At 44.1% G+C, this 26,711-nt stretch overlaps 1 pseudogene; it reads right to left on the bottom strand.

Moving 5' to 3' along the window:
* Positions 1–473: 473 nt before the first annotated feature.
* LOC115317156 lies at positions 474–13,973 on the bottom strand (annotated as a pseudogene).
* Positions 13,974–26,711: the final 12,738 nt, after the last annotated feature.

Raw genomic sequence — 26,711 nt, 5'->3', positions numbered from 1 at the left:
AGACATAGGTTCCATCCCTCCTAGAATAGAAAACATAAACCCCCTTTTTCTGTACATGTGTTTGCTCTTAGTAAAAAAATAATTAAACGTGCTTACGGGTATGCACCTTTCAACCGCTCTCAACTTTCCGAGTCATGTGCATAGGGAAGTCGGAAAGGGAGTCCTCACGGGGAGCGAAGAGCTTCTATGATAGATGTGTAGAGGGAATAGTTTCATAAACCTTGGGTAGATGGCGTAGCTGACCTGCTAACCCGGCTAAACGAATGGAGACCTCCCTTTGGGAACATGGTAATGCATTACCCATGGTAGAGAGAGGGAAACGTTAACAACTGCAAATTGGAAAGTCACTGCACGACTACGTGCGTTTTCTAGAAGTCGCTCCAGGATTAACCTAAAAATGGCACCCGATTTTTCTAGTGAATGAACATTAGAAAATCTACACCCTGCCTATCAAGGATGTGGCCCTGCGTTCATCAGTTGATTTCATGAAGATTTGGAACTTTACAAACAAATGTAGAATTTTCCATATCCACGCGAACTGCCTTCCTGGGAAGTGCCGCAACAGAGACCATTTCGAGAGAAGAAAACTTCCCAGCTGAAATGTGAGGAGCACCACAAATTGTCGAATGATCTACATTAAGTTCCTTAACAATTAATCCAACTTTCTGCGCATCATTAAGCGTGTAACGAAAGATTTAACGAATAATACCAAACGTCTCACCTCGGAAGACCACGACGGTGTCGTTACTGTTTGGAGCACGTGTGTATTGAGACTAGTGGTACACAACACCTCAAGCAATGATTCTTGAAACGGCAGAAAGAAAAGGAGGCATTGCACCTAGTGCAGAGATAATGCACCCTTTCTCGACATGGCTGTACTTGTTGGCTGCGCATTGCCCAAAACAGTTACGCCAAAAAATTGTGTCCCCAAAGTGGCACTTTTTCCCATCTTTGGAAAATGTGTCTTTTTCATTGCATCAGTTTCTCTAGTCTAGACATAGAAATGTATAGACTGTTTAAGTATTGCTTTGTCTAGAACCTGCACCGCTATTCCATGGTTTCCTTTGATGGATTTAACTAACGCACCATTGTAAGACTCAAAGCAATAGGCAGAATGGGTCCACGAAAGCCCCCAATGCAAGATATCGAGCGAAGGGTGGATACGCGGATGCGACCGGTGGCACCAGCGTGTCCATTCTAAGCTCGATAACGTTTTCTCCTACGTGCCGCTTTATGTTCACGCACAGCATGGTCTCGACATCGAATGCGTTCCATCCTAATAGCCAGGGCGGGAACTTCGGCGCCTGATGACGTTCTCGCACACGCCAAGTGCCGGATTCAAATTTTTATCTGTTGGTTTCGGATTCAAGTTCACGGCTTTCGGTTCAGTTCCGGTTCAGTTCCGGGGAGCCGAAGGCACGGTTCAAACCGGTTCAATTCGGTTCGAACCGGTCTGAACAGCTAAATTTAGAATATACTTTCCTTATTGTTTTTGGTGGCAGGCATTTCCGCCGTGAGACGAGTAACTAAATAGTTTTTTAGAGCGTATCTCTTAGGCGCCCGTTTCTGGGTTGAGCGCCGTCGCCGTCGCCGTCGACGTCGGCGAAACCACGTCACGTCACGTGTGACGTCAAGAGTGTCACGAATGATGTCACGAGGGTCACGAGTGACGTCACACGGGCATACCCTCCCCTCCCCTCCTCCTCCTCCTCAAGAGCCGCGCTTCGATTCGGCATTACAGAGAATTGTAAACGTCTTTCATTTTCTATCCTTCGTACAATTAATTTTTATTTTCGAATATCAAAAATAAGAAATTGCGTTAATTAATTTCGGCGGAAGAGTAAAATAATCTAGATTAACATTCAAAACGCCGTGTTTATACGACTCAACATACATTTATTTAACTCAGTCACATACATTTTTCCTGAATCGAAAAGTTGGCACAAAATGTGGTAGGTCCCCTAAAATACCCGTAATTGGTAAAACCTTGCGTCGCAGTATTAAAAGTTCAATCGTAGTTGTGCTTTTGAACTAAAAATTAATCAGATTGCTTAAAATCATGAAATGGGCACCTCGTCACAATATTTACCGTGAAATATAGTTTACGAAATATGTTTCACAATAAACATGATGATGATGCAACTGAGATAAGAGAAATAATATTTTCAAAATGTCACAAACGTTTTAGGACAAGCTCTTTCAGGCTACATTTTTCAGAAACCCTGCGCGACAATCAAGTATTGCTTTGCCAAGCAACAATGGTTACACTCCTCACCGTGATGCAGGCGAAGAATCATGCAGAACATTTTTCACTCTAATCTATACTAATCTCTGTACTCAGATCAAACCTGGCTTAAAGTAGCGCTTACCCAAGTCAGCGTTTTCTTATACAAGATAAACTAGCATAGCCTGGCTGATGAAGTTAGTTATCACAAGATGCTGGTCAATTCAATTTGCAAAAAAAAAATGATTTTTTGTTAAATAGAACAAAGATTTATTTCATGCTCTACTCGACGTGGCTGCTAGTTAATATTGGTCACTTCCTAATGGTCTACGTGCGTTCTCGTCATAGTTAACACATGTACCCATGTGTGCTTTTTTTTAGACCAGCCCGCTGACATCTAAAAGTGCTGTTCGACACATAAAAGGTAAAATAACAGGCTTCTATATGTTCCAGAAGATATATGTGTCAGGAACACAGTGATCTAAATCAACTTCAAAATAATAAATAAGTTTAAATCTCTCCCAAAATCACTAGCATACATGCCCATCGAGGAGAAAAAAGCCAGAAAAATTTGCAGAACATCGTTCAGACATTTGGGAGTGCATCTACTTTTGACATATATATTTATGGTGAACGGCCCTTAATTTGTGTTGTCAGATCTTGTCAATAAGTAAATATATTTTAATTTCATCAATAAATTTGACTGTATGAAGTTCACCGACAGGAAAGGAAGATAATCGAAAATATCGACAGCTGCTAAGTCTGCGGAAGCGTGCTTTTTTGTTTGATGTTTGGCAGTATGAAACACGGGGTTACGGGCTGCGCCAAAAACGACTTTTCCCTCACATGCTAGATCTGAAGGGGAATAAACGAAATGAAAGAGAGAGATGAGAAATGATATTCTTCAAAAGACTCCTATACATGATGCCGCAAAAAGAAAGACATAGAGATGTACTGATATTCATAATTATCCATAAATAGCGCGAAGCGGGGGTTTCCCCAGAAATTAAAATTAGGGAGGGGGGGGGGGGGGGTCTAAAATTTTGGGGCGAAGGGGGGGGGGGGGGGGGGGGCGGCATCGAGAATAGAGCAGTCGTTGCGAATTAAAAAAGTGCCTTCAGAAAAACAAGGGGTGTGTGTAAGAAAATCACTGGCGGCGAAGTACAGATAAAGGTAACACACTGGTATCGGCTTGCAGCTGCTCGAAACTTCGCGAACTATTGCCTCGGGGCGCGAATGTTATATTTTGTGTTACGTGTACTTGTCTTGGGCATTCAAGTTACAACTTTTTTCTTTGTCACTTTATAGGTATTCACACGAGGGAGAAATCCCGGGGATTTCTCTCCGGCACGCGTGCATCACGAGACTAAAACGCGAGGCTTTTGGGCATCGTAAAGCCTGACGTTTTCGTCGCGGGATGCGCGTGCCGTAAAGAAATCCCCGGGATTTCTCCCTCGTGTGAATACTCCTTTATGCGCTCTAACATTAGATTAGGCTGCCACATCTCATCGCGAGACTGTTATATAGAAGTCTTTTTTGTTTGTTTTTTATTGAATACATTTTTTTTTTCTTTTTAAACAAAGCCATGAAAGCTAAGCGAACGCAGCCTGCGCGAGTGAGTTGAACGGCCAGGCGGACCTAATGCGGAAGAAAAAATGAAACTAATAGATGACTATTTAACGAACATCCACAACTTAAATTTATAATTACACACCTTAGGGCACATGTTTATATTCAAGAAATGAAGGCGATCATTAAAGGCCAGCACAGTTTTTTTTTTCTAATCCTGGATTGAGCACGCAGTTGGAGTTATCGATTATCATTTTTTTCCCCTGGAAATTAATCGATTCCTAAACCGACCGCGCGAAGCCCACCGGAAGAACAACCCAAATTTGACTCCGGATGGTCACGTGTTAATGACGAAATCTGCGTCACTTCTGCATCACAGCGAGTCAAAGCCTTCATTTTGTGTTGAGTAGTTTATGTCCAGGTTGTTTTTCTAACCTGACTCGCACTCTTAATTATAACATTTTTCAGTGACATCGCACAGCAAAGCAACCCAACTCGTCGCGGCCAATAAAATCGCTCATCGCTGTAAAAAAAAAACAAAAAAAACTGCATAATTTTTTGAAAAAAAAAAAAAAAACACGAGTTAGAGGTGCATTTTAGAGTCTTTTTCTCCCGTGAATCTCAATATCACGTTCGTTTTCCACGAAGATGTAACTAACGTGAGCAAACACCAAAAGCCTCCGATTAGAGGTTACGTCATTAAAGGACCTTTCGGCCGCCAAGCGCGTGTCGCTCGTGTGGGCAGCGCGTGCTTTTGCAAGCTTGCCAGGTAGATTTTCCCGCACTGGCACCAGTCGTAACCTCTTTTTCTGACCATTTTGAAAACAGCAAGAGTGCGCGTGTATATCTTTGATAGGCGCTGAAGATTGGAGAGAGCGGAGATTCCGAAAGGTCTTTTTGTGACGTAACGCTCCGGGAAGGAGGGGCTTTAGCCGCTATGTTGACAGTTGACCCTCCGGCGGGCATCGTGTGTTTGGTTTCGGTATGAACAAGTATCGACATATTTTCACAACAAAATTTGACAATAGGGACCTTTAGCAAACCGTTGACGTGCTCCGCGTACCGTACTACCGGAGCCTTTGGAGCATGCTTTTAAGCGCGCGCCCAGCGGTCACAGTACCACCGGGCACGAGCTTCAAAACATGCTTTAAAGGCTCCGGTAGTGCGGTGCGCGCAGCACCGCAACGGTTTGCTAAAGGTCCTTATAGAATGCCCCGAACTGCCTGCTCGGTTCGCGATTCTAAAAAAATCTCGGCTGACCTTAAACATTGATTGCCTCCATTTCTTGGAAATACCCTAAACTGTGTAATCAGAAACAGTAATTAGTGAATTTTCGTACAATTATTCATCTATTACTTGCATTTTATGTTGAACATAATGTACCCCTGGCCTTATAAATCACTTGCGCAGACCGTATTTGTGTAGCTTCCACGGTTTTTTCCAGAAAAATCTGTATTCAATAAAAACAAAATAAAAAGCACCCCATGTTTGCTGTAGGACTTTACAATTCGAACATCTACTTTTGCTTGTGTTGCGAACGCACATTTCACCAGGAAACTGAACGGTTTAACATTGCTTGCTCGTGCCGTCATCGCACTATCTGCTGGTGGTCATTGCGATTTGTTTTTCCTAAGGAAGTTAAATTGAGTGGTGTCAAAGTGCACGCTGTAGAAGGTTCGCGCTCAGTGCTAACAATGAGTTTGACAGACACAAAGTATTCCTGTTTGGTGCAGCGTAGGGAGCCTTCATGTAGTGCAGCATCGTCGTGAACGGCGCGAGCGTCTGGAACCACGAAAACGCGCTTTCTGGTAAGGGATACGAGCGCAACGCACCCAATGCCGGCCGGCGGAGTAGTAATTGTAAGCTTTCTAGAGGGAAGTAGCGGGGACAGAGCCGTATATGTAGAGAGTTTGGCCATTCGTTGGGAAGTATAGGAGACAAATGAGAAGGCGCCATTGGCCGAAAGCGGGCTGGGCGTGTTCCAGGGCGTCTTCAGAAATTCGAATGTGACCAACCAGAAGCCGGAAATGATACCCTGGCGGTGGTCGCGAGAAATAAACCTGATAACTGCGTTGAAGTAACTCTCGATGGCTGAAAATATGGTACACGTGAAGTTTCAATCCCACTCATCTAAAATGATGGTGGAAGGGTGCGACTAGCGGAAAGATCGACATAATCCTTACGCCAAACGCCGAGCGCCGGGAATCTGCCGTCCGAGCGGTCACACTCTGTCCGCGCAAAACAGAGTTGAGCGGCGCATTCGTTTCTTACATCTTTCTGCATGATCATGATGAAACAACACGTGCACCCTATTTTCAACCACAAAGAGTTACTACACTGCACTCTTACGCATTTATTAAAATCATATACGAACAGAGACCTTCGATGATCGAGCGGCTCAGAACTGTTTCTCGCTACCACCGCTAGGGGATTCTTTTCGGCTTCTGGTTGGTCAAGAGAGCATGCCAAGCCCTCTTTACGAGTCTGCCGCACGCCCTGGCTCTGCTCGCGCCTCCCATTGACCAAACTCTCTGTATACGCGGCTCTGAGCGGGGTCTGAGCGGGGAGAGTGAGAACCAATCGCGTACGCACGGTGGGCGCATTTGTCACTGGCCGGCGCAACAACCGCCCGTTGGTATGTGTGGCAGCATAAAGTTACTGGATCTGTAAAAGTAGCACCATTGCCTTCCCACCTGCTATTAGCGGCGAGAAGTTTCGGTGGCGCCCTCGTTTGGTTAACTTTCGTGACGTCATTACCTTGTGAACGACAAGTTCCATGGTGTTTGTAATGAGCAGGTGGAAGCCTGAAATCATAGCGCCCTCAAAGCAACACTGCCAACACCGTCAAAATTGAAGATCTTACATTCCTCTAATTTCCGTCGATGAGACATCCTTTGCTGACGTCATAGTCAGCATTCGGCCAATGGACCTCTTGGCGAATATCTGCTGCCACCTAGACACGCGACTGGGGTCGAGGCTAAGTGGCGAGAAAACAACGCGCGCGCGAGGCCTCTCCCACCCGTTGCACTCCCAAAACGTCAGCTACATCCTGTTCACCCATTGAGACGCTGTGACCTAGATACGGCTCCCCCAAACTCGCCTTTGTCCCCATCGTGCGTAATCTTCCGCCCCGAAGTCGACACAACGAAACCATCTTCCCTCTCTGTTCGGCCAGAAGGAAGAGAGAGAGGGTACTGGAACCAGTTACTCTCGAACCGATGTTTCTGCAAAAGGTCCATTGTAGTGGGCCGACCACAGCGACGCTTTCCATCGCTCACGTCGCAAATGCTCCGTTTCACCTTATGTTGTACCGCAGAGAAGGCTAAAAGCGCGAGCTGATCTTAACGCACAAGAGCTTCTGCCGCCGAGATGTGCCTTCAGAGCACCGTGCTTTAGAGCAAGGAGCTCGCGCCTGTAGCCTTTCCTGCGGTACATCATAAGGTGAAACAGAGTATAGCCGGGCACAAACAAATACCAACATACAGACAACAAAAACTCTTCAGGTGATTGGCTCATCGCTGTCGGTTACCATGATGATCGCCATTTTGACCTTTTCGAAGCTTCGAAATGGTCGTTAAAAACAGGCGCACAAAGATCGCTATGGAGCATCATCGTACTGAAACCGTTCCTCGGCCAATATGAGCGTCTTTGGCAGTATGCATGCAATAAATTTATCACTCATGCTTATTTCCCAAGATCTCTTACAATTATGTTACTCTTCTTGCGAGTTTTAAGACAGTAAATTTTTTTTCAATGCCTCCAAGCACTAACGTTGCGTGTGATGGCGGTACGAAAATGTACGGCATCACACGCGGCGTCGGTGCTTCGGGCAATTGAAAAATAGTTTTACTTTCTAGGAAACGCTCAACACTCAGCCAGAATATGCGCAAAAAAATCACGTGTGAAATTGACTCGTCTTTTAGCCGTCGGCCGACTATTCTTTTTCTTTAAATCCTCAATATGTCCAACAGGCGGGAACCAGTTCGAGATTCGCATCTCCGCCGCCCAGAGCCGCGAATCCGTAACCATATTCACCATTCGGGCGCAGCGAAAACGGCTGCGATTGAACGGTCGACGCAGGGGAGTGCATCGTGTAACCTAAATACACTAACCATCAAAATGAATGTCTTACCTGTAGTTATCTATACCCGTTCTAGCAAAAACTAAAAGCTGGCACGCATGGAAAATTATAGAATCGTAGAAAATTCAGTACTAACAGTCAATAGAAGCATGATTGAGAGACAAAAACGTATTTGACGGTTCATAAATCATGGATGAAGAAAGAATAAAACAATTAAAACAGGGACAACACAACCACATCTTTCAAAAAGATGTGGTTGTGTTGTCCCTGTTTTAATTGTTTTATTCTTTCTTCATCCATGACCAAAACCAACACGCTCTTCTCCCATTCATAAATCAGTTTAAGAGTATGAGAGTCATTTAAAAAAAAAAGAATACCTGCGTGCCTACATTCCCGCAGAACACTCCGTGGCTCAATCACCGCGGTCTATGGAGCGTACCCAACAAATGACGACACGCAAAAAAAAAAAAAAAAAGAAACGGGCTGATTTGAAAACACGATCTACGGCTGGTGCTCATTACAGAGTGTTAGTAGATAACTCCGATAACGATACCCAATAACAAAACGATGCATACGCAAAGGTGTTGGCGGAATATCGGGTATCGTTATCGGGGTATTCGGAACTGTTTAATAAGTCTCCCCATATCCCCCTTCCCTCCCATTCCAACCCACCACCTGGCTTTGCGGGAAAGGAAATACGAAGAATGATTTAGAGTTTAGGACTCCAAGTGTTGTATGAATATGGGAAATGAAGATGAGTGCAATTATATATAACTGTAGACGTGAAATGATAGTTACTGTAACTAGGATTATTGTAAATGTAAAGTGGCTGTTGGGGTAAAATGATGAAGGCTGTAGATATAAAATGAATGAGAAGACTGCAGATGTGAAAAAAATTACTGATCCCCTATCGGGTGCATCAACAAACCTCGACAAAACACGTAGCCCTCAATACCGAACATCTGTGTTGTTGGGTAAATACAGCGAGCTAATAACTTAAAAGAAAACACACGTCATATAGCAGATGTTGTTGCAACAGCTGCTATATGACTGTTGTCTCTTGCTGGCAGATGACGCGTTTCGTTGAGTACCACAATAACAACACTTTTATTATTTCCAATGCGAACAACTTTCGTTCCATAGTCAAAATGGCGTGCGCACAGGCTTGTCTTCGTTTGCGTTCTGACGTCTCCTCTTTATCCCTCTTTACCCTCGCCTCTCTCTTCGACAAAGAGAAGTACCCCACCGCCAGAGGCGGGTCTAGGACTTTTCGGTGTAAGACGTTTCCGTGCGGACTTTTCAGTGCGTGGACTTTTCGGTGCATGGACTTTTTGGTGTATGGACTCTTCGGAGCACGGTCAATAAAAATCACGAGTTTTTTTAGTGTTCGCTAAAGGTAATAAGCACTACTTCAGCTAGAAATCTATTCGAGCGCAGCTCTTAGGCACCCGTTTCCGCGTTGAGCGGCGTCGGCGTCGCAGTCGGCGTAACCGCGCGCGTTGCATCATGGGACGTACGTCACAGTTTTTGGATAAAGTAAACGGGGAAACTAAATTGGTGTTGAGGTCATGCGACCAGAGTTTTGCCGCTAAATTTAGCAGGAAAACTGAATGTGCAGTGTTGTATTATTAGACGTCACAGACCTTCACACCGATTCAGTTCCTCGCTAAATTTAGCGGAAAATTGAATTGGCGTTGAAGTCACGTTACGTCAATTTACCCGCTAAACCTTGCGGATAACCTGATTTTGTTCATATGGGACATGACACGCAGCCATGTGACGTCATTTTCCACGCTAATTTTAGCGGGGATATTGAATTGGTCTTGAGGTCACGTGGCATCAATTTTTCAGCTAAATTTAGCGGGGAAGCTGTGGGAGGGCATGAAGGAGGAGGAAGGGAGGGTACAGAGGAGTTGGAGAGGGTACGCAGGAGGAGAAGGAGGGGAGGGTACGGAGGAGGAGGGTACGAAAAAGGAAGAGGACAGGGAAGAGCAGGAGGGTGCAGATCCGGTACGTGAGGAGAGTGATCTAATTTGTACATCTATGTATATACATTTTTCTCAAATTGTTTAGCACAGCATATAGCAAAATCCAAATACCTCAAGAGCTGCGCTCTAATTTCGCATTACAGAGATTTGTAAACGTCTTTGTTTGTTTTTTTTGTTTTTTTTTTTCGCAGTTTATAATTTTTTAGACTTGATCATCCATTTACGCTTACTTACTGATATACGACCTAAGTGACTTTGTTAGGTGCACCACCATTCTGCGTGATGATTAGAGACGTTGGATTTTATGGTTCGTTTGTCGGTGTCTCTTTTCCAAGGTACGCACTAGACGCATTACATCGTGTTTACGCGTTGGTTCAATAGAGGCGTTCACGGCGCCTTCTGAAAGGGTGTGGGCTTTATTATTAGTAATCCGTGTAGGAAAGGCTCCAACAGCAAGAAGCTTGATAATGTTCAAAATTACCCGAGTAAAAGTTTAGAAACTTCCTCGAACTTTGAGACGTCCCTCTTCCTGTGTCCTCTTTCTTCCACGAAGTTTCCCATTTTTTACCACACTGTCGGGTTATTTCCAACATAATCAACATCCACCAACTCGCGTGAGCACTAACCGTTTTTTTTTTTTTCGTAAAGCTTCAGAAGTTGTTTTTATATGATAACTCAACTATTATACGATAGACGAATAATTCTAAGCTGTATTATTGAAATTAGAAAAATTGTCGCATCGCCGCTTTAAGGTGAAACGAAGTATTGAGGGCGTGCGCGACCAAAAGCGTCGCTGTCATCGGCCTTCCACGATTGGTCAAACGCTCACTATGACGTCTTCAGTAGGATGGGTTCTGCTCCCATCGGCGGAAACAAGAGCAATGTCAAACTCTCGACTCTTACGGTGTTGATTTAGGAACGTGATGATCAGGCTTCCACCGCGCCTTTTTCCCACCATCGAACTTGTCACTAACTACTAGTAATCTTGGTCTTGACGTTAGGAATAGGAAACATAAGGGGGCGCCACCGAAACATCTCGTCGCCAATACACGGATAAGAATTTCTAAAATGTAGCGATCATGATAAATGTATATTTAAAATATTACAGCTGTATACGCTTCTCTGTAATGCGAAATTAGAGTGCAGCGCTTAAAGTATGAATCAACACTTCAAGAGCTGCGCTCTAATTTCGCATTACAGAGAAGCGTAAACAGCTGTAAAAAAAAAATAAAAAAAATAAAAAGAAACACGTTGTATATATATATATATATAACGTGCATGGTGGCGGGAGGCCGAAGGCGTGGGTATATAACTCAGAAGAATATATATATAGATATAGATATTAAGTCAAAGATCCGTACTTTCGGAGTTGCTTTGTTAGGAGCTTATTGTATGTATTACGACAGTTTCGCCGAGAGGCTCGGCTTAGTCAGGAGATGGCATACATGTGCGGACATCAGACTGCGCAGAGCAGTAAGCGGCCAATTGGCTCAAGTGCTTCACAGCATGCACCAGCTTGGCGGTACTTGTTTATAAAATCCATCCAGCGCTTTAATTGGCTATGGAAACTCGCTAGGAAACAACCCACAGTTTATCCTACACAGTCTGCCTGTTATAGAATAAACCTGTTGTAATCTAAACCACGTGATCGAGGGCCTTGTGTCAATAAAAATACATTGTAGCACTAAACTTATAATATATTATTCTCACAATCTAAATTATTTTGACAACCAAATAATTTAAAACAAGTGAACGTTCCTCAAATATTTAATTTCGTAAAAGCGCCCTCTCACCACGAATGGGTAACTAACAGCTTCCTGGGTTACGGTTTTCTTATTTTGTTTTTAAAAATGACGGCCCTATGGTATTTTGTTTATCGGCTTCATCGCGGTAGCTTTTCTTTCCACCTTCGCTTTATTGTGAGGTGTGCACCGCTGGATGGCAATCACAGGTAATTTATTCAAACAAGTGTTATTTCAAGCAGGCAACTGTTTATTTTCGCTCCACATAGTATAATTTATACAAAACATTTGCGAACAGCACATGCAATGATGCGGTTGTTGTTGCGAGGTATCGGCGAACAGGCACGGTGGTACAAACAATTTGGATGTAAGTCTTCAAACTGTGTGCATAAAAAAAGATAAACCGACAATCTATCAACATAGCATAAACAGGTGAAGATAAAGTCGCCGTAAAGGTAGAGTCGCAGCAACGGCATTTTCACGACCGCTATTCGTACAACCATTTTTCTTTATACGATGCTTCACATAATGAGGGTCGTTAGAAGCCATTTGCCTTAACAGTAACTACAGGGTAATATGGTTAAGAATAAAGCTGTGTTTGGAAGTACATTAGACCTATCCGTCATTTTTTCAGAAATTAACGTCCGACATACCTGCATAGTTTTGTAGGATCTATGTTGGATCTAGCCAGTCGATTTTTTTAGTGCAATGTTTAGATGTTAGTTAGATATGTTACCCTTGAGAAAGCTTCTGCCCGGGCGATATGAACTGTAACACATGACCTTTTGCTACTTCTGCACTTTTCGAACCACAATTCCGTCTAGATATATATCAGAGTTCAGAGGCTGGGACCTAAACTTTGTGTTCTAGCCCTGATTTTGCCCAGAGGTTCTTTGAAGGCTGGCTGGTATGTCAAAGAAGCGTTGCAAACTTTTTTATGCCATATCAGAAGTACAGCGTGTGGCAATATGAGCTGGCCCAGCAGTGATTAGGCCGAGGCGGCAAAAAAACCGTACATGCCTTAACGTTCGTAAAATTCTTCCAAGAGAGGTTGGAAAGGATTGCCACATTCCCATTGTTGTGGTGAGCCAGTCTGCCGGAGGCACCACATACCGCACTTTACCACTTTTAGCTAGCACTAGACTGGTGCAGCTTATATCGCTGCTAATAGACCCCTTTCGAAAGTGTGCCCTCTGTTGGAAGCTATGGAGTCCTTGCACAATGGCGGACACACAAGGCATCATCAATATTAAAACTTTAGAAGTTCTACTAATGATATGGTGGCTCAATCATAAAATTTTACTATCGAAATTAGATAATTATGGAATTTGAGGGTAGGCTTTACAGCTGATAAGATCTTATCTGGAGCATTGAATGCAATATGTTTTATATCAATGGGAATTCCTCCGCTATAAAACCTAATTTTTCTAGTGTACCACAGGGTAGTATATTGGGCCCCTTCCTCTTTAACATAAACGTGAATAATATAGGCAATATTAATGCAAGCGCAAAATTTTTAAGTTATGCTGATGACACGAGCTTACTGTTTTCTGCAGATAATACTGATATGTTACTCTATATGGCAAATCTGGCACTGTCTAGGTTACAAACGTGGACTCATAACAACGTATTACAAAGAAATGTGAATAAAACCAAAGCCATGCTTCTTCGTCCTAAAAATAAACTGGTTACCCTTACCAAGGGCATAGTTTTGAATTCAACCAAAATCGAGATTGTGAATTGTTTTAAACTCTTAGGTGTCACCTTCTCTGAAAAAAATGTCGTGGGAAAGTCATATAAACTCTCTTATTTTAAAGCTATCCCTAATTGTGGGCATCTTAAATCGTCATCGCTATATTTTATCAACAAGCGTTAAATTACTAATATATAATTTTCTATTTTATTCTCACTTAAATTACTGCCATTTAGTTTGGGGAACAACAACTTCAATAAATCTAAAAAAAGCTACATGTATTCCAAAAAAAAAAGCACCGAGGGCTATAGCTGTCGTCTCGTATGATTTTCCCACAGCTGGCTTATTTCAGACATTTGTCGTCATAAACGTGCATGCATTATATGATTATAGACTTAGCACTACCCTCAAAGTAGAGCAACTTAAAGAAACAATATTTTTAATAGATCTTGGACGCTTATCAAAAAATTATCACAGTTACCATACCCGTGGTGCTGAATGTTGGGAGGTGGCTTCACCAAGAACAAACTATGGCAAACAAATGCTTAAATACACTATCCCCAATCTATTTATCTATCTAAATATCCCCAATTTGTGGCCTAGCGCTTTGCACGCTAATTTTCAACTTATCTTTGTTGTAGGTAAGTTGAAATGCTACCACGTTGTTCTTACCCATTGCTTTTTTGCCGCAAATCCCAAAGTGTCGTCCCTGTGATTTTTGTGTACAATAGGCGTCGATATTTGTACCTACAGGTCCCGTATCGGTACTTTTTGTCCAAAAAACAAAGTGAGACCAAAGGAAGTGCCAATGAAGTTGCAAAGTGGTGCCTTATTATTGTGCAGGGGTTTTCCAAGTGCACGTGTCATGTTGCTCACTCTCTGCATCGGCAAATTGCTCATCTGTTCTGGCGACATCGATGCTAACCCCTGTTCCGGCCCTGAAGAGGGCGACAGCTCTAAGCTTGACCTAATACTTCAGAAGCTGAACACTGATATTTCTGACAATGCGAGGCATCAAAAAGAGACCGCTGACAAACTAAATGAACTGTTGTTGGGGATCGGTGAGTTGACACGCAGAGTTTCAAGTCTCGAGAGCTCCGTTGGCAAGATAAAGAAAGTACAAAACGAAATTTAAAAAAAAGAAAAAAAAACAGCAATGATGTTTGTGAGAATCGGCCCCGCCATCACCGTGAGTGGACGCGGGAACAGGACCGAGCTTCATTTTCTTTCCGTTGCGTGTTGGCGTTTGCACGTGTGCCCCTGTGTGTGGGTGAACTGGCGACGCTCGTGCGAGCTGGGGCAAGGGGACATTTTTAGAGAAGAGAAGAAGACGAGGAGAGCACGTGGAGGGGACCTTTTTAGGAGCATTCGAAAATTAGCTTCGCTTGTAAATAGACGTGTTTTTTTTTTTTCTTCCCCCTATCCGCGGAGTCCTGTATGCTTTACTCTTCGTCAGCGACCATCGGCTGCCTCCGTCGTCGGGTCCCGGCGCAACCTCCAAGAAAGAACATCTTTACTGGCGCAGTCGACAGGATTGCGTCAGCGGACCCCGGCGGCGTGATCTTCACAACAAAATCGGCGGACAGCGACTTGACGCGGCATTGGTGGAGCCTTCTAAAGAGAAGACTGGACCACCGGGCTCCTTGAAGATTGGACCACCGAGCTACTTCGTGGTGGCAGAGCTACCTCTGACCGGATGCCGTCCCACTCCAGCGAGGAACGCTTGAGTCTACAGCTCGGACATCATTTTCGTGCCTGACTATTCTGAGGAGCGGGCTGCGTCTGTGATCCAGCGGCAGTCGAACCTTACGGTAAGGTGATTCTTTGACGTGTGCCCGCCATGGATACAGACAGCACAGAAAGGCAGATGCCGGTTCTAACGCCAGAGCAGGATAGGGTTCGGAATTGGAATGTTGACGGGCCAGGTGAATTGTCACCTTTGAGTGGATTAGTGGCAAACTCGCAGACACAAGAGGATGGGAACGGAAAAGTCCGATCATACAGCTCAATCGAAAAGGAGATTGAACTAGTAAGGGAGAAAGAACGGCTGTTACGCCACGAGCTAGAACTAGAACATCTACGCTCAGAAAACCGAAGGCGAGCCAGTGGAGGTGGCATGGTGTTCGACCTCCGAGATGAAGTTTTTCGCTTTTCGAGATTAATGAAGGGAGTGCTGACTCCCATGCCATCGTCCGACATATTAGTGCGGAGCTGGTTTGATGGCGTAGAAAACGTCTTCGAGACATATGAAGTCCCTGAGCGGCTCAGAGGATACCTTGTGCGACCTTATTTCACGGAGAGCATGCGTGCACTAGTGAATAGGGTGAGCACGGGTGAGAGAAGTGGGTATGGTGCGGTCAAAGAACGGGTCTTGTTAGAGCTCGGACTGTCGCGAGCTGAGGTCTGGAGGCCCTTTATTGAAACCACCACTTCTCTCAAGGAAAAACGCGAGAGCCCAAGGCAGGGCATCGTACCTGAAAATTATCTGGTGAAGTGTTTTAAATGCAAGGAATTGGGGCACTATTCACGCGAATGTCCCCGGACGAAGACACCAGACGAAGAACTTCTGCTTCAAAAGAAAAAAGTAGACGCCAAGAAAGTCAAAGTGGAGGAAGATTGCAGCCGTGAGTCCGACAAGGTGACGACCGTGGTGGGCAAGACCGGCTGTAACAACTTGGACCACCAAGGTCAGAAGAGGTGGGACCCATCGATCCGCGAGGCGCCTCAGATTCTGTTACAGGCCGACGACACGGAGCGGTCGTCGAAGAACAATCGCGGCTGCGTGTCTGTGCAGGCGGACGTTGACGGCAGAAATGAGCTGAACGTCTCGCGTGCCTGGAGGACGTCCCAGCGAGCCGAGGATGACCACGACGAGCAGGTGAACGTCAACGACGAAAGGCCGTGCACTTGGCCTGGGCGGCAGGCATCCCGGCGATCTGAGGACGACCCATGTGTGAACTTCGACAACATCGAGGCCGGTCCCGACGTCTTACCTGAATTGCACAAGTTCCTACAAGCCAATAACAACCACGTTGAGAACATGGGCGGCGGTTACAAAGAAGAACCGAGGGTATCTTCCGAGAGGCGGAAATGCCCGCAAGCCGAAGATGACGACGGCGAGAACGTGGACGACGACGAAGGACTAAACTTATCGCCTGGGCGGCAGGCGTTTCGGCGAGCGGAGGATGATCACGACGAGAACGTGAACGTCGACGACGAGAAAGAACCGAATATCTTGCTTTGGCGGCAGACGTTCTAGCAAGCTGATAGTGACCACGGCAGGGAAGTGGGTGTCGACAAGAAGTCGGACATCTTGTTAGGGTGACTGACGTCACAGCCGGCCGGTGAAGATGTCAGGGAAAGCGGGGACAGCGACGAGGACACCGTCTTCGAGATGAATATGTCCCAGAATATAGCTAGGGACGCCGATGAAGACTCGAGCACCTGCCAGCCGGCCACGTATGAGAGAGCTGGGAGTGCAGAAGACGTCGACAACGGCGACCGCCTGCGAGGCCCCTTCCTGATTCGTAAATCAAGAGAGAGTATAAACTGTCGTCGCCCTTGTGCGGAGAAATTCCGGAACCAGCTACACACCGTCCGATTCAAGACCCGCCGAAATCTGGGTGGCTTGAATAACCTGTCGGCAAAGAGGCCTAGGCTAGGAGGCTAGATGCTGCGCTAGTCTCGGCGCGAGATTTGTCGCTGCTTTGGAGCCTTGGCGGGCACAGTAAGAATCACTTTACTGGCGTGTGATTTGCATTTTGGTGTAAATTTTCTGTGATAGTTTGGATTCTGACGGGTTGAGTCACAAACTCTGTGTAAGGTGTGTCTGATATGCGTACGCGTTTGAGTTTAGTTGTTATATATTATTTTTGACATTTTGGGTCTAAAAAATATACTTAGTCGGGAGGTGTGAGAATCGGCCCCGCCATCACCGTGAGTGGACGCGGGAACAGGACCGAGCTTCATTTTCTTTTCATTGCGTGTTGGCGTTTGCACGTGTGCCCCTGTGTGTGGGTGAACTGGCGACGCTCGTGCGAGCTGGGGCAGGGGACATTTTTAGAGAAGAGAAGAAGACGAGGAGAGCACGTGGAGGGGACCTTTTTAGGAGCATTCGAAAATTAGCTTCGCTTGTAAATAGACGTGTTTTTTTTTTCCCCTTATCCGCGGAGTCCTGTCTGCTTTACTCTTCGTCAGCGACCATCGGCTGCCTCCGTCGTCGGGTCCCGGCGCAATCTCCAAGAAAGAACATCTTTACCATGTTGTCACCGAGATTGAAAGAAAACTTGAAGACGTATCCTCGAAACAGCATGACATAAGTAGTTTGCATGACATCGTCGATAACATCAACACAAGGCCGGATTAAGGTACGGGCTAAGGGGGCTGCAGCCCTGGGCCCCAGGCTGTCAGGGGGCCCCATGCTGGCCCCTGAAAATTTAAAAATGTTAGTCGTTTTTTTTTTATTTAAGAAAGTTTAGGCAGAAAGCACAAGAAACAATCCGAAGGGCCTCTGGTGCAATGGCCTTCTCGTTCTCTTTTCCTCAACAAGGAAACAAGGATGCCATAAAGTTCCCGTCTCTAGATCAGCTGGCGTTTGTGAGCTCGTTGTACAAGAGCGTGCCAGAACAACAAAATTTTACACAACCTTCCATGCCCCTTGTTAGATTTTTTTTTTATTATTGGAGCTTGATAGAAGGATGGTTATGGAGCTTTCTTTTGTAGTGGGGCCCCCTTAGCGGTGTTCTACGGACAATTGTGGGCAGGAAGTTAAGCAAGCGTTAAGCAAACAACGCAGATGGTTCACACATGTTGTTTTAAACCTTTTCGCGAAACTCCATATGAAGTTTATTCCAGAACAAGTTTCGAAGAAGCGAAAAGGTGCCCGTAAATCTTCTGGACACCGTCTCTATAGGCACCAAAAGAGAGGCGTCTCAAGGGGGTGGCTCTAAAGACGGCCCTCAACAGTTATCGATGGGTACTGACTGCAAGGAACTGCTCTGGAGTCGATATAGGGTCTGCCAGTGCAACTGAACACTTTTCCTTCCAGCGACTGATACGAATACTGTAATGGTTTCCCCATCCTCTGAGCTATAACCTCTTATTTTTTAACGTTGAGTCACAGAAGGAAAAGGGCGCCGAGGTCTAAATTACTGCATTTAAAAAGAACAAGATTGGTACTAAATCTGATGCGAAACATTTTGCCCATTAAAAAAGACAGCGTGCAGATAAAAAAAAAACATCTCGATTCTTATGATAAATTCTTTAATTGCAAATGTGCCCGAACGACAGCGGTCAATGTCTTAGAATCGCACGCAGTTTCTCCTATGCTTTAAATGTGAAAGTCAGTGTTTGTTTGCGAAACGAGGGTTCAGTTATTACAAGAGCGTTTACGAAGTAGTTTGGTCCCGATAAAGACTGCTTCAACCAACGAAATTTCTTTCTTGCCTATATCACTTCCTTCATTGTTCACACCAGTAATTAACAGAGGGCTAGTTAGAAGTTAAAGCACTTCTAATCATTTGGAACAATTACAATAATAAGGGCTCTAGAGTTTCGTGGCAGTTGTCGATTTGCGAGGCATGCCATTTAGGGGAAGCGAAATTAGAATAAAATGTTGCAGGTACCTTTTCGGTTGCTGCATAACTCAATTCATGTATGATTAATAATGTCACTCGATATGTTAGCAAGAGGGTCACCTGTGCTACAAGTCCACATCGTGAATAATTTGTACAAACTGGCCCGGGCATGTACTCTATGAATCTAGCTGTAATTCTAGTCAAACAAATTCATGAACGGGGTCAACATTTTAAACGGAAGCAATTTAGTGCTGTTTTTTGGTTATTGTTGTTTTTTTTTTTTTTTTTTTTTTTTTTTTGTTAAGCTGCTGGATGTGAACGACAAATCTTAGTACTTTCTGCAATGTTTATTTCATTTCATTTTTGTACCTCAAGATTACTATATTGTAAATTGCTCGAGCGGTTGATTAGCTGCGAAGTAGCTTCTAAACGATCGCATCCGCCTCAATGCCAGCAAGGAAAACTTGAATTGCATTGAATCTACGGATCTAAACAAGACTTGACAATAATCCTAGGATGAAACATTTCTGGATTTATCAAGTTCAGAAATATACATATTCCCGTCGTCATCGTTAGCTCTACCACCACCATCACCACCATTATCATTGGTAGAGGCCTCATAACAGCCTCAGCCCAGGGCCCCCAATTGCCTTAATCAGGCACTGCAACCAAAGGAGAAGAAATAACTTGCTGACTAAAGGATTCCTGAGGGAGGAAACGAATCGTGCGCTCGGACGGAGCGTATCGCACTTTCCTTCTTTTCAAACCGGTTGTAGCTAAACGTCGGCGATATAGAAAGAGCGCATCGTGTTGGCCGCAGAAGGGAAGGTTTTAGCAGACCAATTATTGTTAAGTTCTTAAGTTTCAAGAGCAACGGGGATGTGCTCCACGGAGCTTCGCAACTAAAATCGACTGAACCCCCCCCCCCCCCCCCCCCCCCGAGTTTGGATAGAGGAAGACTAGTCGCCAAAAGTGAGAAAAATTCGGAAAAAACCTTGGGATTATGCAAAACCGGTCCCGAACCACGCGCGATGGGGTAAATCTTGCTTTTGATTAGCTCTTTATCAATAATCAGATGTGCATGTACTGCAACGAAGCCGATAGTGTTTTGCCTGCCTCGAGGGAACGGAGACCTGCAGACGCGCCACGGCATCAACAGTCGTGACACGAGAACTATAAATCTAAACCTAGAACAACTGTGAGCGCCTGCAATCAGCACCGCTCTCTCTCATTTTCGCTAGCAAATATTCGAAGCCTACTGCCAAAGCAGGATGACTTCGCAAGCAGCATTATTTCATGCTCAGCCAATGTTATTGTTTGAACCGAAACGTGGCTTACCGATACTATTTCAAATTCCAGTTTACTTTTAAGCAGAGCTGGCAGTAATGTAATTACTGTAATGAAATTACAGTAATTTAATTACTTGTTCCAGTAATTAGTAATGTAATTCATTACTTTTTGTAGCAGGTAATTTAGTAATGTAATGAATTACTCCAGCGACGGTAATTGTAATTAAATTACCTAATTACTTTTTCGCACCAGGCATATTTTTGGGTCCGCAATACACAAGAGCGCTTTTCTTTTTATTTTACTTTTTCTTTTTTCTTTACACCTTTCCGAGAAACGCTCTTTGGCCGCCGCTATGTTGCTGATGCTAATGCGGCTGGTGCGACTCTCGCGCCCGCTATCAGCTATACATTTTCTGCCACTCTCTTGAACTGTGAAAGCCCGCTCAGCGCGATTCTCAACCTATGTTTTGCGGTTTTGCATTCGACGTTTTCTGGCCCCTCTTGAAAGTTTCCGCTTACTTTTTCTGATGCATGCTGCGTACCCTCTCCGTGTTATCTTCCACTGTGAGAAATAGGGCTGGTAAGTGCCTGCCATTCGAGCTTTTCTGCTCGACATTCTCGGGAAACGATGGAGGGGAAGTAGGTCGAAATAGGCCCCTGGTGGAACGGCCCTCGACGCGATTTTGCGAACAATGACAATTGTTCTCCCCCCTCCCAGAGATAATCCGCGTAGGGTCCTCAGTCATCTCCAAAAATAGTTGTCCGGGTTGGGGTGGGAAACGGATCAGTCGCGTGCGTTCCTCTGTCCATCGGTAAACATGCAACAGAGAGTTCTAGCTGTGTGCCATGAACTGTGTAAATAATGTAAATAAAGTTATCTGTAAAAGGAAGTTGTCAATAGCTCCTTTATATTTAAAAGTATACAAAAGTAATGCGAAAGTAATGCCATTACTTTTAAAAGTATTTTGTAATGGTAATTAATTACTTTCTGGCTGTGGTAATTCGTAATGTAATTTAATTACATTTCAGCAATTTTCAGCAAAGTAATTAGTAATGTAATTTAATTACAAAATATGAGTAATTTGGCCAGCTCTGCTTTTAAGCGACAATTTTAACATATTCCGTAAGGATCGAATTTCCAAATGCGGTGGCGTAATCATTGCAGTTCGAAAGGACATATCTTGCACCCTGATTTCGATCGACTTCCTCTTGAAACCCTTTGGGTTTCCATTGGTACCGTATCTTTTCAGAACATTATAGTTGGAATTTGTTTCCGACCACCTGATTCAACATGTGTATTTGTTAACAGACTAACCGATATTCTAGAATTTATTCATTTCTAGTATCCACATTTACCGCTTATATTGGCAGGTGATTTTAATTATCCTGGGATCGATTGGCCCGACCTACAAGTGCGTAATACTTGGTCACGTGTAGAAGAGTGTTCAAGTTTTATAAATCTCTTAGATCCGTTTTCAATTAAACAATTGGTAAATGATCCCACACGCGGAGATGCAGTATTGGACCTTGTTTGTACCACTCACCCCGAAAACATGTCTGTATGCGTGGTGGATAAAATTAGCGACCATAGAATTGTTTCTTTCTGCTATAAGATATGGAATGTTTCAAAAGTGAACCTAAAAAAAAGTAATATATATGAGTACTCAAAAGCAAATTATAGTGATATCACGGTAACACTGTCAGACTTTTTGATTCATTATGAAAGCATCTTCCATACACGCTCTGTTGGAGAAAACTGGGTCTCAATAAAAAAAAACTAATCTATATACATGAAGCTTTTGTTCCTAAGTTGGTCATTAACCCGGGTGAGGGTTGTCTCTGGTTCTCACGAAGCGTAAAACGGTTGATCTCCAAAAAGAAGAGACTTTTCAGAGTGGCCAGTTCTTCAAATGCAGACCGTGACTGGCAGTCTTACAAAGACTGTGCGCTTATGCGGAAATGAGATAAGAAAGGCAAAGAATAGTTTTTTCAACGCCGATTTATCTAGCATACTAAAAACAAATCCAAAGAAGTTCTGGTATGTTCTAATCCCAAAAGAAAAGAATAGATTTCCTTTACTTCAAGAAGGTGACGTAAAGTTTTCTGCATACAAGTCCGCTTTTAAACTCAACACGTTTTTTGCGAAGTGTTTACCGACGAGCTCCCTTTATCTGACTGCCATGCTACAGCCACAATCGTCATTCCAGAAATGGACGATGTGCAAATCAATATTGATGGTGTCATCAATACCATCGACCGCTTGCCGACAAAATCGAGCCCGGGTCCTGGTGGTGTGTGCTCGAAGCTGCTTAAACTAAAAAAAGGTGCGTCAGGTGCTATCCTTGCCAGCTTATTCCAGCAATCACTTAGTACCGGCCGCATTCCGAACGAATGTAAATCAGCTAATGTCGTCCCAATTTATAAACTTGGTAATCGAAATTGTCCAACAAATTATAGACCAATTTCATTGATCTCTGTTCCTTGTAAACTTTTAGAACATATAATATATTCATCTGTCATGAAACACCTAGTCTCAAATAACCTGCTATTTCCAAATCAGCACGGCTTTGAACGTGGTCTTCCGTGCGAAACCCAACTGTTTGAACTGGTAACGGATTTTCATACTTGTATTCACTCACCCTCACAAATCGACGCTATTTTTATAGACTTTCCGAAGGCCTTTGATCGTGTACCACACAGTCGTCTGATAAAAAAAACTACCATATCTCAAAATTAATCATAAGGTAATTACATGGATTCGTGAGTTTTTTGCACGATAGAAATCAATCAGTAATTGCAAATGACATCACCCCACCAGATGTATACACCTTTCCAAAAACCGCCGCCATGTTGCAGATGCTGATGCGGCTGGTGCGACTCTCACGCCCTCTATCAGCTAGAAGTTTTTTGCCACTCTTTGGGACTGTGAAGACCCGCTCAGCGCGGTTCTCTACCTACGTTTTTGCGGTTTTGTGTTCGACGTTTTCTCGCCCCTCTTGAAAGTTTCCACTTCATTTTTTACGCGTGCTGAGTACCCTTTTTGTGTTATCTTCCATTGCGAGAAACAAGGCTGGTAAGTGCCTGCCATTCAAGCTTTTCTGCTCAACATTCATGGCAAACGAAGGAGGTGAAGGAGTTCGAACGACCCTCGACGCGATTTTGCGAACATTGTTCTCCCCCCTCCCAGAAATAATCCGCGTAAAATCCTCAGTCATCTCCAAAAATAGTTGTCCGGGTTGGGGTGAGAAACGAGTCAGTCGCGTTTGCTTCTTTGCCTTGGTGCGGTTGTGAAAAAAGGAAGCTCTCCCCAAAACGAAGTCATCTCGGATTCCGTCCGATCGTCAAGATGTGACTGTCGTCGACTGTGACTGTGTTATTTGAGATCTTTCTCAAATAAATTATTTTCGGATAACGCTGCATCGTGTGGTACGTACGATACATTCTTCGAATGTTAACACTTCCTTAATTGTATGTCCGTGTCCTGCCCATCGGTAAACACGTTATTTGTGAGCGTGAAAAATGCATGCCTTTCGGCCCTCTTCTGTAGCAATTTATTTTTGACAGCGAAGCGCTTTGTCGTTTCGCATGCGGCGAATCCCGCGGCGCCGTCAGAACTTATCTTAAGGAAAAAAACAACTAACTAGAACTATACATTCCAGTCGCATTCGTTCTGTCGCGCGCGTACCCAACAAAAATAGTTTACTGTCTTTTATTTTATTTTTTTTTGCTTTTTTTGCTTCTTTAAATGTGGTACAATGCTTTCTCAATGTCATCGGGGAAATACATGTACCATGAAACACAAAATATAGCGGGAAAAGACGAGAATAAAGCCGCCAGCAGCGTTTGAAACTGCGCCTACTCAGGCTGCGCCTATTGAAATCACAGTCCACTCGGTTAGGGTTAGGAGGGACGCCGGTGAGAGTCTAGCCCCAAACTCAGTGACTGGGCTCGAAAACGGTTTGTTGCCCCCTGGGGTCGAGTGTTTTTTGGAAAGGTGTATAGGTCAAATCTGGTGTCCCTCAGAGATTCTTTATCGGACCACTCTTGTTTTTAATTTATATACATGACCTACCCATCAGCATTTCCTCAAAGATTCGCCTATTTGCAGACGACTGTGAGGTATACCGTCAAATAGATAGTCAAAGCGACTGCCGAACTCTTCAAAGTGATTTGGATATCATACTTTCGTGGTGTGACACGTGACAAATGCAGATAAATATAGATGAAACAAAAACAATGACATTTACCAGTCGCCGCTCATCTTTTCAATACGACTACAAAGTAATAGATTCAAAATTGGATAAAGTATCCACGTATAAATATTTAGGAGTCCACTTAACTTCCAACCTCTCCTGGAACACTCACTTAGATTATATCCTTAGGAAGGCTAACCAGTCACTTAATTTCTTAAGAAGGCATTTATATATGGCAACAGCAGAAACCAAACTACTTGCATACTCTACCCTCATTAGGCCAAAGTTAGAATATGCAGCTATAATTTGGAACCCGCATCAAAATATTCAATTAATAATTTAGAATCACTGCAAAACAGGGCCACCAGGTTTATACTAAAAACGTATTCACCTATAAGCGTCACTCAACTTAAGAGTTCCCTTGATTTATTGACTCTCCATCAGCGAACATACCTCGCAAGGTTATCTCATTTTCATAAACTTTTTCATAGTTACTCAGATTTCCGTCAAAACAACATTCTCTCATCGGCTCGCATTTCCCCTCGTCATGATCATTGTTACAAAGTTCATATTACATTTGTAAGAACTAATATGTTCAAATATTTCCCGTTTGTACAAGCGGCGACTGAATGGAATGAGTTGGCAAGCGAAATTGCGACGGTCACTGATCATGATACATTTATGTTCTTATTGCGTGAATCTTTTGGGTGAATAAATCATATATTGCCCTGTATGTTTTTGTTTTCTTTTTACTCACTTGTTAGCAGTCTATTACTTTGTTTTTTCTAACACGTCAACTGCCTCCAATGATGTGAGTGCGTGTGTGGCCTTTTTGTTACGTAATGTCTTCCCTTCATGGTTCTCTTTAGCGTAACACGATGTCTTCTGATATTTTTTTTTGTGATATCTTGTGTTATTATGTAAAAGTTTATATGACACCCCCCCCCCCCCCCCCTATGTAATGCTCCTTTGGGGCCTTTAGAGGTATGTAAATAAATAAATAAATAAATAAATACTCATACTGTATATGGATAAAAGTGTGGATTGGGATAAGTTATCCCCAAGAGAAGTAAGATCACCCTTTTTGTCCAGTAGCTAGAGGTAGTTGCCTTTCTTTGTAGTCTTTGTGACTAGTTTTTGTATGATTTTATCTCTGCTATCTGTCATGCCTCAATGTAAAAAAAAAAAAAAAAAATCTAACATTTGTGTTTAAACGGTTGTGATAGCGACAATCTTTGAGCATTTTTTTTTTCTTCATTACGGTTTTTTCCGGCTCTGTTGCTGCGTTCTATAGGCGGTCAGGGACCCGTCAAGCTGTACCTGACAGCTTCCTTCCCTGATCGCCACCATTTTATGGTGAAATAAACATCATTATTATTGAACATGGTTAAAATTGTGCACAAATAGAAAGGTACAGAAAGGTCCTTCTTCTCTGTACCTTTCTATTTGTGCGCAATTTTAACCATGTTCAATCATTACCAACTCGCCCAACTAACCACTTTACTATCATTATTATTATAAGGGGAGGTGTGCCGAACAGACAATAGATAGCATGCCACTTGTTCATGACGCCGACGGCACCGGTACCGGACTTTACCGGTATCCTGCGCGTGGTGCTATCAGGAGGCGCGTAATTGCACCACACGTAGAAGTGCGTCCTGCATGAGAACGCGGAGTACGAAACTCTTTCGCGCCCCGCGCACTCGCGCACAACGCTTGAGACGCTTCCCGCCACGCACCTTCGAGCAGAAATGCACCGATAGACTGGCTACGGCCCCACTTTTCCGCCATGAAGCACGTGGAACTATATACCCAAGAATGCGGAGCGGTCGGTACACCTTTAGGTACATCCACCCCTATTCGGAAGGAAAATGAACAATCAGGCCTCTAGCGGTACGCTTCAGCTGTGGGGACAGCGAACTGTATTTTATTGTTTGTTTTGGATCCGAGAAATTGAAGATGACGATTCGAAGGTCGCTCCTCATGCGACTAGGCATGCGACTAAATCACTGGTAAGAGCGAAGCGCTCGTGCCCAAACCGTGCTAGGCGAGGTTCCATTTATTTGTTCTGCCGTGGTTCTGCTGTGTTAGTAAGCACCGGTGTGGTGGCTATAAGGGGAGGTGTGCCGAACAGAAAACCGATAGCATGCTACTTGTTCATGACGCTGGTGGCACCGGTACCCTGCGCCTGGTCCCATCCCGCGGGACACAATGGCACCGAGCGTAGATGTGCGCCCTGCATGAGCACGCGGAGCACGAGACACTCTTGTGACCCGTGCGCTCGCACACAACATTTGAGACGCTTCACGCCATGCCCCTTCAAGCAGAAATGCACCGGTATCTAAAGCCCCTCTAT

This window comes from Ixodes scapularis, unplaced genomic scaffold (genome assembly GCF_016920785.2).
Source record: "Ixodes scapularis isolate PalLabHiFi unplaced genomic scaffold, ASM1692078v2 PGA_scaffold0__279_contigs__length_252992795, whole genome shotgun sequence".
NCBI lineage: Eukaryota > Metazoa > Arthropoda > Arachnida > Ixodida > Ixodidae > Ixodes > Ixodes scapularis.
This window is presented reverse-complemented; position numbering and strand designations above follow the sequence as displayed.